Genomic DNA, 14,236 nt, shown 5'->3' with positions numbered 1-14,236 from the left:
CAGTTGATTTGTGAATGTTAGTTTCTTTATTTCTTATACTTATAGTTTCAGTGGATCGGTTCTTCTCCGGTGTACAGGTAGGTTTTGAAAGGGGTTTGTTCCGACACTCCCCCCCCTCACGAAAACCAAATCTCACGTGCCGACTCGTTCTCCTCCTACCCCGCTGGGTGCTAACTCGCTGTAAATGGATTACAGTCGACTAACTCCTCTCGGCTTTTCGTCAAGTCTGATATTTCACAAAACGTTCATGAGAGAAGGGAGTTGCTGTGGAGGGGTGTATGTGTGTGTGTGTGTGTGTGTGTGTGTGTGTGTGAGGTAGACGTGTAAAAGAAGGAGGGAGGAATTGACAGAGGGTTGCGTTTATGTATTACCCATGTGAAATGCGTTAAGGGGTGAAGGTAGTGCAAAACTGTGTCCCTCCGGCTCTATTTTAGTGCCTCCTCGGCCGCCTTTGCCATTTCCGACACGGAGTGCTGCATTTGTGAGCTGGAGCCTTTAATTTTTCAGCGTTTTGTTCCGTTTGCATAACCTCCTGGCAAACCCTCGCTGTTGTCAGTCTCACACGGCAGACAAATTCCACCCCGCACCTTCTGCTTCTTCTCTTTTGTGCACTTGACAAAATGTCTTTGTCATGAATGTAATTACGGGTGATGGATCTGATTTCAAATGCAGCGTGGACGGTAATGTGCTTCACATCACAGTCCACTCTCTCTCCCTTTACCACACTCTCTCTTTTGTAGAATTTTCCGTTTCTAGGCTTATTTCAGCAAATCACCAGTTGCATTTGCATGCACCGCAGGTTGCATAGTTACATTATGATGAATGCGAATGAAGTTCGGCGCTTGCATAAGTACTGTTCGACTCGTGCGCTGGTTAAAATAAATAGGCGTTTTCATGCGTTTTGTTTAGCTGGAAAACACAATTTGTACGAATTTGCATCCTGCAGAAAAAACACACAGTAACATTCGGGGGTTGTTGCTTAAAGTAATCTGATTACAGTTCCTCATCATGTGGGCTGAGAATGAGAGAGAAAGAGAAACAACCCAATACAAATTTATAATTCAGAAGAGCCTGAAAGGGAAACGAAAATATAATCGAGGTGGAAACGGGCTTTGTCACTTTATCAATAATCCGTTCGCAATTACTGCGCATCGTTTCCTTCGCATCGCAGCGTTCGCTTTGCCTCTGGAAGAACTTTGCACTGCTGACAGCTGTTCCAACATAATTATGGCAGAGATGACAGACGGTCACTGATGAGGTTAGTCTTCGTATAGAGGTAACAATATGCAGCCAAAAATGATGGAGGAGGAAGAACAGAGAGAGAGAGAGAGAGAGAGAGAGAGAGAGAGAGAGAGAGAGAGAGAGAGAGAGAGAGAGAGAGAGAAAAGAAAGAGATAGAGAAAGAAAGAGAGAAAATGAGAGAGAGAGGGACAGAGAGAGAGAGAGAGAGAGAGAGAGAGAGAGAGAGAGAGAGAGAGAGAGAAAGAAAGAGAGAGCTATTCAGTCAACATGTTTATAATATTCAGTCTGACATCTCACATTTAACCCTGCCTCTATGCCTAGTGGATTATTAATGCTCTTAAAACACAGATAAGGTGAATGAGGGCATGAATCGCATGGGACTCATGCAGGGATCAAAAACAAGTGTATGCACGCGCGCACACACACACACACAATCACGTAAGCTAACATACCACAAGCTGGTAAAATAAGTTGCTGGTGTTCAGGCGTTTATGGTCATGTTTTATTTTAAGAGAACATTTCAGGATGATATGATTACTCTCTTACTCACACACACACACACACACACACACACACACACACACACACCCACACCCTAAAATGGCAGAACCAGCAAGTGTTTGACAACAGTAGCTAAGGTGATAATTGTTTTTTGGGGGGGCTGAAGTTCAACTACATTTTTGTACTACCGTGTTTTCTGTTGTCGAGCAGAGCTCCTGTCATCATTTATCCAATCACGTGCATTTATCTAAATGATTTGGCCAAAAGGGGTTCACTGGACCGGAGACTAGCTGCAGGATTAAAGATATATTGCAATGCATTTCCATTATGATGTCACAAAGTAAAGCTACACAGAGCCACGTGTTCATGTGTACTCACTACACATAAATATTCCCCATGTGCACTCAGTTATATGTCATCAGGCAAACTGAAACAGACGCACACAGAAAATACTGATTGGTAATGATCCTCTTCGGGCCGTATACAGTTACAGGCATGTGCTTTTTGAACGCAAATGAATAATACTTTGAAACAGAATCTGGCTTGAAGGAGATTAAAGGATAAAGGTGTGTTTATATGAAATCCCCCAGCCCTTCTGACTGCACTCCACTTCCCAAAATTCCCCTTAAATACCTGCGCGCGTGCCAGAGGCTCTTGGATGCACCATGGAATTTTGATCCGTGGGGAAGAGGATGTGGACGGGGGAGCAGAGCGTGGGGTAACTGAATAATGAATAAGTGGGAGGGTGAGAGAGAGTGAGGGAGAGAGAGTTTGCATTAAGCGTGTGAAGAAGCCAAGTACTTTGAACCAGAGTGATAGACAGAGCGCACGGCACAAGACTGGCTGGTTTACACGAAATCGCACACGAGCACCTCCTTCACCAAGCAATAAAAAAGAGGCCTGGATGTTTGATGCATATTTTCTGACCAAAAACACAAACAAAACAAAAAAAAAAAACAGACCGCTAACAGATTATTAGCTCAGTTATGTGTTTGACAGGATCTAATTTTGACACCTTCCTTTGGTGAGACCTGAAAACAGGAGGAAACCATACGATTTCTAGGAGCAGTGAATTATATACAAAACTCAGACAGGAAATCAACCACAGGACTGAGGTTGAAAAAAAATGACTGAGCCGTCCTTAAAACTGTTAACGTTAAGAATACCTCAAAATCCTGCTAACCTAAACTCCTTATTTCAGGAGGCTCTAGGAATTTGTTTAGGGAAAAAATAAACAGTTTGTTACTGAAACAGCATAAAAATTGAGATGACTGCCGACACCCTGAGAGAGGAACATTCGGCAAGTGACGTCACCGACGAGCGAGCCCTGGCGTGACCCTTCTGTCAAAGTGCTATATAAAAAAAGGAGTAGCAGTTGGTCCGCAGAGGCCCCTACACACACACACACACACACACACACACACACACACACACACACACACACACACACACGTCTAGCACATCCCAGTTCCATTATCACCTTCTGATGGCTCATCCGTAATGGATGCGACAAACACCCAGCTAATATTGAGCATTAATATTTCATACTTGCTGGAAAATCTATGCATGTCCCACTCGAATGTCTTCGTGTCTACTCCTACAAGCGTCACGCCGGGTTATCGGTCAAGCTAACGAATACGTTTCGGGGTGACAAGTAGCCGTGTTGCATTTTTGGAAAACGCAATCTAGTTTTCCACTTTGGGCTCAAGTGTAGGTGGCCATGATGTCAAATCATCTCTTCTCCTACACCTCTATTCATAGACAGTGTGGCTTAGTCTTCGTAATAGGTATTTAGGATTTATGCTTCCCAGAATGGCTAAGTGCACCGTTTTCTGTGGCCGGACGTGGGCCGTGTTTGCAATTCTTCGCCAGTAATTGCACACTGACTGAAGAGATTGGAATCGCCACGAGTCTTCTTCGTCCCTCCCTCCCTCCCCCATCCCCTTTCTTTGTTCGAGAAAAATGTTAAACTTGACGTCTGTTTATTTAAAACCTTACTTTCATTAATCATTTATTCTTTCCTCTTGGCACTGGGTGCTTTAACCCCTCTTGTGCTCTCCACCTTGGTGGGGTTAAGTGTTCGTCTCTCGAGCACTCTCAAAAAGAGGAGAGGGAAGAGAAGGTATTCGGCGGAGAGAGCAGTGCAAGATGGCAGCTGCCAGCCAGATGACACACAGTGTCACACAGCTACACAGCTACAGGTGGACTGGCTCGCTGTGAGACCCGCTAATCCACACCCTGGTCATGTTTCTTTACATTCCACTAAACCTGCTACCGCCCCTTCTTTCAGTCAGCACTTGGCTTAAGTTGAATTAACACCAGATTAGATTTCTCATTAATGCAACGCTTAACTCTGGAAAATGAAAAACTGGAAAACGAGCGAGACAAGAAGCTCTTGCTAGTTTTTGTCACTTTTGAGAGTACTTTTTTAAAACATGTCACGGTGCGAGATCGTTGTTATTTTTAGCACAGAGCGGTAACACTAATACAGCACTAACCATCAAATTTATACACGAATCGCAAAATGTATTACAGATATTACAGTCTGAAAATAATTAACATGTTTCAGGCTGGAGTTTCGTTTGAACTGCTCATCTTTTATAGCTTTACAGTTCCCCTCCTCTCCACCACGCCATCTTTGAAGACAGTGTTTTTCAGCATGCTTGTCTTGTGTAGGCTGGAAACAGGATGTGTGGTGTTGCGATTTGTCAGCCTGTTTGATTGACAGTGCACTGATGAGGCCTGTGCCTGCGTGGATTGTGAGCAGCGAAGGATATCATCACAATGATATCAGGAGAAGGCGGCAAGGGGAGAAAAAAAAAACCTATCATGAGTAATATGACCCAATTTCCTGCCATGCTTCATTAAAAAGCCAACGTAATGTCTCTCTGATCACATTAATTTCCTAACAGCTTTATTTAATAAAATAGGACGAGATCGTGTAAAGCTATTAGCATAATATGGAAATCCTGGTTGTTACTGACGTGAACCAAAGTGAACGCCAAATAAAGAAGCAGCAGGGAGCGCAAGAGAGGCGCTGTTGATCCAATATTGAGAGCTGATTATCAATAGGGAATTGGAAATTAGCCCAAGAACCAGCGTGAGGGATGGAAATCAAAAGACAAGGAACCCGGTCCCTCTGTTTGGCAAAACGCTAACGCCGTCAGAAGCCTGCCTGGCTCCACCAGCCTGCCGTATGCACCGTGTAAATAACTAATTAGAGCCAGTAGCAATTTCCGTGATCTGCAAATGACTGGACGAGGAAGGGAGGGGAGGACGCCCCGCTGCACTCCTCCTCCCTCAGCTCTTCCTTCTACCGCTCTACTTTCATCTCTCCTCTCACTTATGGAGACATCTCATCTGGCTCCCTGCCTCTCCCCTGTCCCCTTCTCGCACTATCGTTCTCTCACACGCAGTCTTCTCATTTCCGCACCGCTTGGTCCCTGCTGAGCAGAGGAAGATTGCTGCCTATTGCGCATAAAGAAAAGGTTGGAAAATTGCAGGGACTTGATAAAGCATTAAGAGAAAACCTTCTTCACGTGGGATCGTCTTCATAATGCGAACGAGCACCCGAGGGTCGTCAGGGCAAGTGCAGCGCTGGTATTGTGTGGAGGAATGGTTTTATTTTTCATTTTATAAATGAAAGATGTTTACAGCGAGAAGCCATGCCCCAGGACAATGTAGTTTTTTTTCTATGAGGTGTCACACGCTTTTGTTAGATAAGCGCACACCTTCCTAAAAGTTGTCTGTGGTCATTCTAATGGACATCTACTTGTGAAGAACAGGCCATGGATTTGAGACAGTATGCCACTGTTTTAAAATAAAGTCAAAGTTATCACACAGAAAGATCTGCTAAAATAACCCAACTCATGTAAACATCCAAATCATCATCTAAATAATTCCTCTGAAAAATGCTGAAGCTGAGCTCCAAATTCTTCATTTGCTAATATTGTGACCATTAGAGGTTCTGTGAGCTCTAAGCTTTGCAAGTATAAGTAAAGTGGTAAAATACATTACGTAAAGCTGCATAATAACTTTGTTTTCTCTCAACAGGTTCGTTTAAATGTGAGGGCGATTGCATGGTGTTCTAGTTTTATATTTGCCGTACAATGCTGCCCATTCTGGAGGTCACAGTTAGTTAGCCTATGATACAGCTCTGCCACTGTAACTAATTAGACCACAGATTTAAGCCTGAATAGTACACTGCTATTATATATATAAACCTTTTGGGCCACAGTGCCTAGCCATAATACCACCGCAAGAGCAAAGAGGCCACTGTAACCAGCCAGGCCGCAGTTTGTAGCCCAAATTATTCTGTATTCTGTAAAAGACAACAGTTTCACGCCAAAATAATACTTTGACCAGTTGAGCCACTGTTTAGGTCCAAGATGTCACTCTAGCAGATTGGACCACAGTTTCTGACCAAAATGCTTTTTTTTGTAACCAGCCCACATATTCTGGCCAGAATCAGTCGGACTATAGTTTTCTTTCAGAATGCCAATGTGAACAATAAAGCCCTGGATTGTAAATTAGATTGCCATCTGTTTATTTATTTATTTATTTATTTATTTATTTATTTATTTATTGAACTTATTCTGTAGTCAGTCCAACCCCAGTTTCTGACCATACTACCAGAGTAAAGCCAAGATGCCACTGTATCAGACCAAGCAGGTTCCAGCTAATTCCATTGCTACTATTACCAACTGTGCCATAACTTCTGACCAGATTGTCACTGTAACCTATTGGGCCATAGTTTGAGGCTAAAGTGCAAACATAAGGTCGTAGTTTCTATACCGGATGCCTCTGTAAACAATTCAGCTCTGGTTTCTGTTCTAGTTGCAAATCTGGATGGATTTATGTTATGCTCATTAGCAGTACTTTTTAATCAATGTAAATGTTTTTGATGCATTGTAAAATAATATTTAATAACAATATTCTCATGAATCAAACACTAGAGCACCAGAGCCCCATTGCTTTAAACCTTCTCCCTAATGATTTTACAATGCTGTGGGGAAACCAAGCAAAGAGCTTTGCAGTTCTTCTTTAATTGATTTCTTTACCTTGTTTCATGTAGTATACAAAAAAAAATAAAAAATCCTTCCATGGTGCGTTAGCATTAGATGGACTAGCCAGTGATCCATTTCTCTTCGTTTATGATCAATGATGAGCTCTCTTAGCGAGGAGACAGCGCTACTGTTGGTGATTTATCGATCTCGTCGGAGCCATACCGTGTGCATGATAATGAGCAATTTAATATGGCGCGAAGCCGTGAACGCTGAAGTGTTCTCAAATTATTATAACGTCGCCTCAGTGCCTTTTCATCGACTTCTCTTTCCCAGATATCTTTATATGTGGTTCGGGTGTTGAAAGCCACACCGGAATTACACACATCTGCTTACTGGGGCCAGTCAGTGGATAAATGTTGTTAGCAGATTAGCATAGTGGCAGCAGCCAGATGAGTCAATGTGTTGACGTTTTAACACTTTTAATAGTGTATAAAGAGGGTGTAACGGATGAAGTATTCGGTCATGCTATAGTGTCAAGCTTTCTTTCTTTTTTTTTTTACTGATATGTTATGTAGTTTATCCACTGTTGCAAGCTCTGCAACCATTTTTCACCCTATCTTTCAGATTTCTTTGCAAGTTAGTTTGCTTTTTTCTTGTACCCTTGCTGATAAAGAATGGTGACTTTATTTTAATATCTATCAGTCTAGTTCTGGATTAATCCTGGTGAACCCTGGCATCGTATACCCAAATCGGGAGGTCTTGACTGACAAATGCATATTTATAAGTTCTTCTTTTATCGCCCGAGGGCTTGCGTCTACGCTTTGATCTTACAACAATACTATCTGTTCGCATGGCTGTGGGTGCTGAATCAATAGCAGTTTGACAAGCCTATGTTTCTGAGGCATGTTTTATATTCCGTGTTTTTCAGATCATCTAAATCTGGTGCGGTTTCAAAGGCAAACAGTTTTCAGCAGTAATATTGTGATAACAGCTACAAAAAAAAAACAAGCCCACTTGTAATTCAGCTATGAATGCATTCAACCCACTTTCCACTCCTTGACTAATCCCTGTTGTGCCCAAAAAGTCCATTTCCTGTTCCTTGAGCCATGGTTTACTTTTGTATGTTAACAAAATAAGTGAAGGCCTGAGAAAAGGCAGGTGACAGGCTACAGACCCGAGGACTTGTACTAATTAAATTGTTTAAACAAACTTCACAAGGAGAAGTAAAAAAAAAAAAAAAAGCTTTCAGTGCTCCCTCCTCTAAACCCTTTCAAAAAGCCATTACCAGAAAGGGGCAGGAGGACAGTGAGGGGGCAAGCGGTGGTGTCACCATTACTGCTGGACAGGGAACACCAACCCACCCCAGCTCCTACCTTTTCTCCTTTGAGACAGAGCGCTTTGAAGACCCAGAGGGAGATTATATGGTGTTTGGAGGTTGAGGCCTGTCAAAAAAAACCTGGGAGCTTTGTGAGCAGTTCCAGACTTCTGACAAGCTGACCTTTCATCCCTAGTAAACAGAAGCCAAATTTCAGTGTTTATCACTCTGAGAGGGTCTGGGGGGAAAAAAAAGAGAGGGCTGTTGCAACAAAAGCAGCCAAGAAAAGGTGAGTTTATTCCCAAAGGTCTCAACTGGAACAGAAAAAGTAGGAGGAAAGTGCTCATCTAATTCTAATCTTATTTAAAGGAAAGGTCCAGTCAGGAAGACATAGAATAGGTTTATAGTAAAATACATTTTCATTACTCGTTTTCAAGTCATTTCAGTTTTAATTATTTCCCATTTATTTACCATTTTCGAGCAATGTTCAGTGTCATTACAAGCGAAATCCAACACGGAAGTTACAGAGACCGCAAACACTGGACTTAACATTTGGAAGTTCAAGAATGGAATGCTGATTCATGGCAGCGGCTCGGCTCGAATGGCTCAAGACCTACAAAATGACTTGTGATGATGTCGACACCAGTATTAGCAAGCTCTGAAAGGGTTTTTTTTTTTTTTAAAGGCAGTGTGTATGATATGGCAGACGATGTGGCGAAAAAAAGCTGGACAGATGAAAGGAATAAAGCACCGCTGCATTAGGTAGAGATGACTTGAGAGCCAACTTTCACTAGGGAAATTATCAAAAGGTATTTAGACAGCATTGTGGGACCGACTAAAAAAGGATGCCGCTGAACATCACACGTTTCTCGGATGTGTCCTTATACTTTTATCAAATTTACTACTTGCGACAAGGAGCGAATAGTGGAGGAGAGTGGAGTGGGAGGAGAGGGGAGGGTAGAAAGGAGGAGACACGTGAAAAATGATCTCATGAAAGTGAACTGTGCTCTTTGCTAGGGGAAATAAAATTACCGTTATTGTTGACGCTGCATCAGTAAAAGGCCATCCCAACTCCTTTGTTAACACTGGGTGCTTATTTATTTATTTATTTATTTATTTATTTTATTCTATTCTATCTATCCATCCTACTCTGCATCTTGATCTTTCTTCTCCCAATCAAGGGCCGTCAGTGACAAACCCTGCCTTTGTAGTCACGACACGATGAGATCCTTAGCTCAACTAACTCACCTAACTCATCTGCAGTTTGTCCAGAGGTAAATTACGGTTCAATTATACACACTAGACACCAGGAGAATGCCAAGTCGTGGAGTCAAATGAGCACTCTGCAAGGCGTACGTGTTTCAGTCGTGCTATTGAAGGCTAATAGAGACGTGACAGGCGGAAGATTGAAGCCGAGCGAGAGAGCGACTGTGGGAAGGACCTTTCGCTCTTCAAAGAGAAGTGGTTCTGAGGATAGCGTCAGGCACAAGTGATCACACGTATTGTAATTAGAGAAAAGACCATTATCTCGCAAAGATGTTTTCCTTCACAGGCCAGCAGAATATTTGCCTTGAGGATTTTCTCCCGTAAGTTAATAATAGAAGTGTTCAGGTTCATTAGCGGATGCACTTCCGAAGGGCTGGATCTTTAATAGGAAAAGTCTTCTCAGCTCTCTGCGCACACATATTCCAAGTCATGCACCATTTTCTTTCTTCTTCTCCGTCTTGTCACATGCACACTTGTAATCACTTTCCTTCTGTGCACTCTCCTAAGACCGAGATTAAGCCATCTAATGAATTTAGAATCTCTCTGTACAGTTAAATGTTAGACGTGACTGAAGAAATTTAGTAAGGGCAAATTTATCTCAGATGATGTCGATGTTTCTGCCTTTTGGAATTAACACATTTATTAAACCAATGATTTGAGACATTCCTTATTAATTGGTGAAAGCGCTCAAAGGCGTTGTTGGGAAAGTGCTTAGACGTAGCTTGAAATGAAACCCGGGGCCGTTAATTAGCAAACAAAATCGCCCATTTGGTCTAAAGCCCTATCATCACCCCTTTGCGCATTTAGATTAATAGTTCAAGGTCGTAAAAAAAAAAGGTAATTTCTCATTTAGCTGTGTAAAAGCGGCTGGGTTCCCCACAGAGTCAGTGAGAGCAGCTTGGAAACAGCGGCATCACCAGCTTATGTAGCACGTCACTCCAAGGCTTTTGCTTGTCAGCATGCATCAGTTCAAAGGCGACTGCACCAAGAGCCATATGGGAGGACTGAGCACAAGGGGTGAAAGGTTTGCGTCCATGGGGTTCAAGAATGAACCTAAGGGGTGCGTTCGGGGTAGGAGGTGCTAACGAGAAGAGCAGGCCGTCGAGTTCTGATTGAGCTGCAGCTGTCGGACACGTCGACGGCAGCCGTTCCAGGCTGGACTTTGAGCATGTGCAAGAGTGGCCTGGGTGGCCACATGGCTTTCATTAGTCGGGGCCACGTGCATGCTCAGGGGTACACCGGCGACTGTGGGGTTGAGGGGAAACGGAATGATTTTAAATCAGGTGCTGCTTGTCGACAAATTGAAAAGCTGCCAGAAGGCATTACAGGAGTAGCAGGGTGAATCCAGGAAGCTTCATCAGAAACAAAAACAAATTTTCTATGACGCTTGTTTCATTTCTAGTCTGGGCCATTTTTGTTTCTGTGTCTCTGGGTTTGCTGTGCTCATTTTGACAGTCATTTTATTGGCTTTATTGCCTTCTATTCTGTTTTCTTAGCCAGTCCCCTTTAACACCACCCTTGCCTTTAAATGATCCTTCCAACACCACCACGTCACCCCTGCAGGCTGTCCAGTTATCTAGGCTAATGGAGGCACTTACCAGCCCTTTTAAATCCCAACAGTTCTGCTTAACCCCTTATTGATGCACTCTTGGTCCTTGGCCTGTGGGCAGGTGAGAAGGGGGGTTGTGAAACGACATGTGTGTGGCTGTTTTTCACATTGTCAACCAAAGGCAATAAAGCCACAAAAAAAAAAAAAAAAAAAAAAAAACCCTTGAAGCAAAATACCATTATCTACTCAGACTCATAAACTGGGTTCAGAGTAGGGCAACACTGAAAAGAGTTCACTCATGAAGCTCAACATAAGAAATTAACTACCTGAGGACCAAAGTAAGTCCATAATGGCTTTTCATCCTGTAACCCAAGAAGACAGGGACCACTTTAACAAAAAAAAGCCTAAGAGCTGAAGAAAAAAAAAAGAATTAAGGACTAAATCCTAAAAAATTTCATATTGATCATTGAAGAAACTGAGGACTGGAAAGAGTTTCAACTGTTAATAATAATAATGAGGCAGTGCTGCATTTTGACTGCCAGTACATACACAGAGCAAAGGATCGATAAGCAGCACAGCTTGTGGCGAATGGGAACTCTGAATAGGTACATTACTCGCCGTCGCGACCCAGTGACGGCATTCGAACTCAAACTGAAACTCAGAAAGTAACCATTAGTGATTTAAGGAGTTTATCGACAGGAAGCCATAAAAAAAAATCTTTGCATCGCTATACAAAACTTTGTACAAGTTAAGGATTAGCAGTTATGAAACTGGGAACCTTGGCAAGCTTGATGCATCCAAAATACTAATAATTGCAAAACATAGCGTGTCTGCATAGACGTTTGCATTGTAAAACGTGCCTCTTTTATATCACTGTAAAATATTTTCTATCAAAGAAACGTTGGTGTTTATATCATCAAGATGCAAAGAACAGCAACCAGGCATTTGCTCTATTAGATGAGGTGGACACGTGTTCCACGTTAGCTGGCTGTTAAATTAAAACCTATAAATCACGCAAATGGAATCAAATAGAAGCAGCTATGTTTGAGCCTAATTCAAGCCAGTTCCTTAAGCACATGTTTCCGCTACAGGGAACGGGATACTACAAAATGTGTCCTGAACTGGAATAAGGAGGGGACAGATGGTACATGGGATAGAGGAGGTCCACTGCTATACAGTATAAGTGTAAACACTCGCTTGTGTTTTGAATTTGCTACTGACACGTAGGTTATCTCAACCCTTCACTTAAAGCATTAATGGCCTGGATTTGTCCTTATTCGACCATGCTGTCCCTAAGAGAAACGTTCAAAACATAAAAATGCAAAGTTTATTTTCCAGAAGCCAGTGTTAAACTTGTTTCTCTAACCTAAAGGTCTGGCTCTCCCAAAAGCCGTGCCTCGGGCTCATTAATTTGCATTCAAACGCGGTCAAAAAGCGAGCGTTCTTAAGCTGGAGTTTTGAGACAAAAAGAATCGCACACTTTGATTAGGAACACGCCAGCAGTTGTGCTCATTAAGGCATTTAATTGCTTATTTGCATGGATTGTAATGATGGAAGTTCTTCATACGGATTGTGAGGCTCGGTTTCACATACAGCATCGCACAATAGAGAATGGATATGCATAATCAGGCCTTTCTCTTTTTTTAAGGTTTATTAGATTAGGAAATAAAAATAGTAAAAATTAAGAAAAATTAAGAAATAGACCTCAGTAACTTTCTAAATGTTCAAGGACTAGGAGATTAGAGAGAGAGAGAGAGAAAGAAAGAAAGAAAGAAAGAAAGAAAGAAAGAAAGAAAGAAAGAGAGAGAATTTTTTTTAATTAATTCAACATTTTTGACATCAACTTCAACTCCCTCTAGTCAGTTACTAATTAAACGTATTTTAATCCACAATATGTAGAGATTCATTTATTACACTGTTGATATTATATAGTCATATCACCGCCAGCCAGCTAAAAAGTAGATTACCACAAAAACATTACCACATTGTTTTAGTTAAATAGATTTGTAAGAGATAGCACAAGTACATTATTGAAATAAAATAATTTTTTTCCTTCATCTTTTGCTATTTTCTAGAATCTGCCACACAGATGTGTAAACGTAGATGCTACATGTACAGACCTAATAAACAGATTATTTGGAGTGTCGTAAAAGGTACGCAACAGAGAAGCAATAGAAGCTAGTACAACCAATCATATTCCCTTATTCAAGTAATTCGATACCAAGATTGTATCATTATTATTAAAAGTTCACAGAGTAACACAGAGAAAATGTCCTTTGGTATCGACTTCAACAATCATTCTGTGTCTGCTGTTCACAGACAACAGTAAATCAAAGCTTGACTGCTCTTCGGACGATATGTTTAGGTTTAAATGACAAGGTTCGAGCCATGCTGAAATAAAACCATGACACGTGAAATAATTCCAGTAGATCTGAAGTCCTGGTGTTATCCGATCTCTGGACTTGATTGATGCATGTGTGACCATATTACCTGCATTAGCTTTGACATCCACCATCAGCCAGGAAGCACTTGTCTTCTTTTTATTGATTGTTTTGTCCCTGAATTTTCAATCTAATGACCATTTGGCACATTACTTGATAAGAGCCTTATTGAATTGCCTGTCAGAAATCATATGCATAAAGCCTACTGATGAATTAAGCTAAAGAGAAAAGCCAGAGAGAAGCTTATAGTAGATGCATGTGGGGACTGGTTATTAACGGCTTGGCTAATGGCATTAATACATTTTTGATTTTTACTTTTACCATCATCCACAGCAACATTTGGTGACCTTCACCTTCTATGCTTCTATGTTTAACATTTTTATTTGGATAAATCATTTACCTGCACAGTTTGTCAGAGTGTACTGTAGATGTGCTGAAATCTGTAAGAGGAGCTACAGGTGACGGTGGAAAGAGAAACCCTCTGGAGAAACCTGCCTGACATGACATGAAGTTTTCTTCTGAGTCTTGCTCCTCTGAAGATTTCATCTAGATGGCGAGAAAGAACTGTAGTCAAGACCACTATTGGAGAAACAAGATCCTGTAAAGTCAGAGACTTAAGGGGGTCTAGCTCAGGTCAAGATGGGGTCCAAACGAAAGGGAGTCGGCATCAAATCTGATAACCATCCGATTCATTACAAGGACGAGCTTTTACTTCAGCTTGTCGGCGTCATTAATTCACACAGCACCGGTCTTTAGCCTTTATCTTTAAACATCATTTTGTCAAATTCTCGGTTGAGACCAAGACCGATACCAAAGACAGAGACAAGTCTAAGTACAAATAATAAATCCAATAAGTCAATACAGAAAATACCGTGACATTGAGTCAGGATTTGTAGATGCCTTCAAACACTACTTT

General features: G+C 41.7%; 2 protein-coding genes across 3 annotated transcripts in view; one reads left to right on the top strand and one right to left on the bottom strand.

Annotated features, from left to right (window-relative positions):
• Positions 1–13,853, bottom strand: part of glis3 (GLIS family zinc finger 3) — a 173,526-nt gene extending 159,673 nt beyond the window's left edge. The window contains exon 1 of the mRNA XM_047804824.1: positions 13,721–13,853. The gene's annotated coding sequence lies outside the window, so the exon portion shown is untranslated. The remainder of the gene's footprint in view (positions 1–13,720) is intronic.
• The window catches only part of unc5cb (unc-5 netrin receptor Cb), a 143,330-nt gene that overhangs the window by 27,937 nt on the left and 101,157 nt on the right, over positions 1–14,236 (top strand). The gene's annotated exons all lie outside the window — the stretch shown is intronic.

The sequence above is a fragment of the Tachysurus fulvidraco genome, chromosome 20, assembly GCF_022655615.1.
Source record: "Tachysurus fulvidraco isolate hzauxx_2018 chromosome 20, HZAU_PFXX_2.0, whole genome shotgun sequence".
NCBI classification, from domain to species: domain Eukaryota; kingdom Metazoa; phylum Chordata; class Actinopteri; order Siluriformes; family Bagridae; genus Tachysurus; species Tachysurus fulvidraco.
The sequence above is the reverse complement of the archived record's forward strand: the minus strand, read 5'-3'. Positions and strand labels throughout refer to the sequence as shown.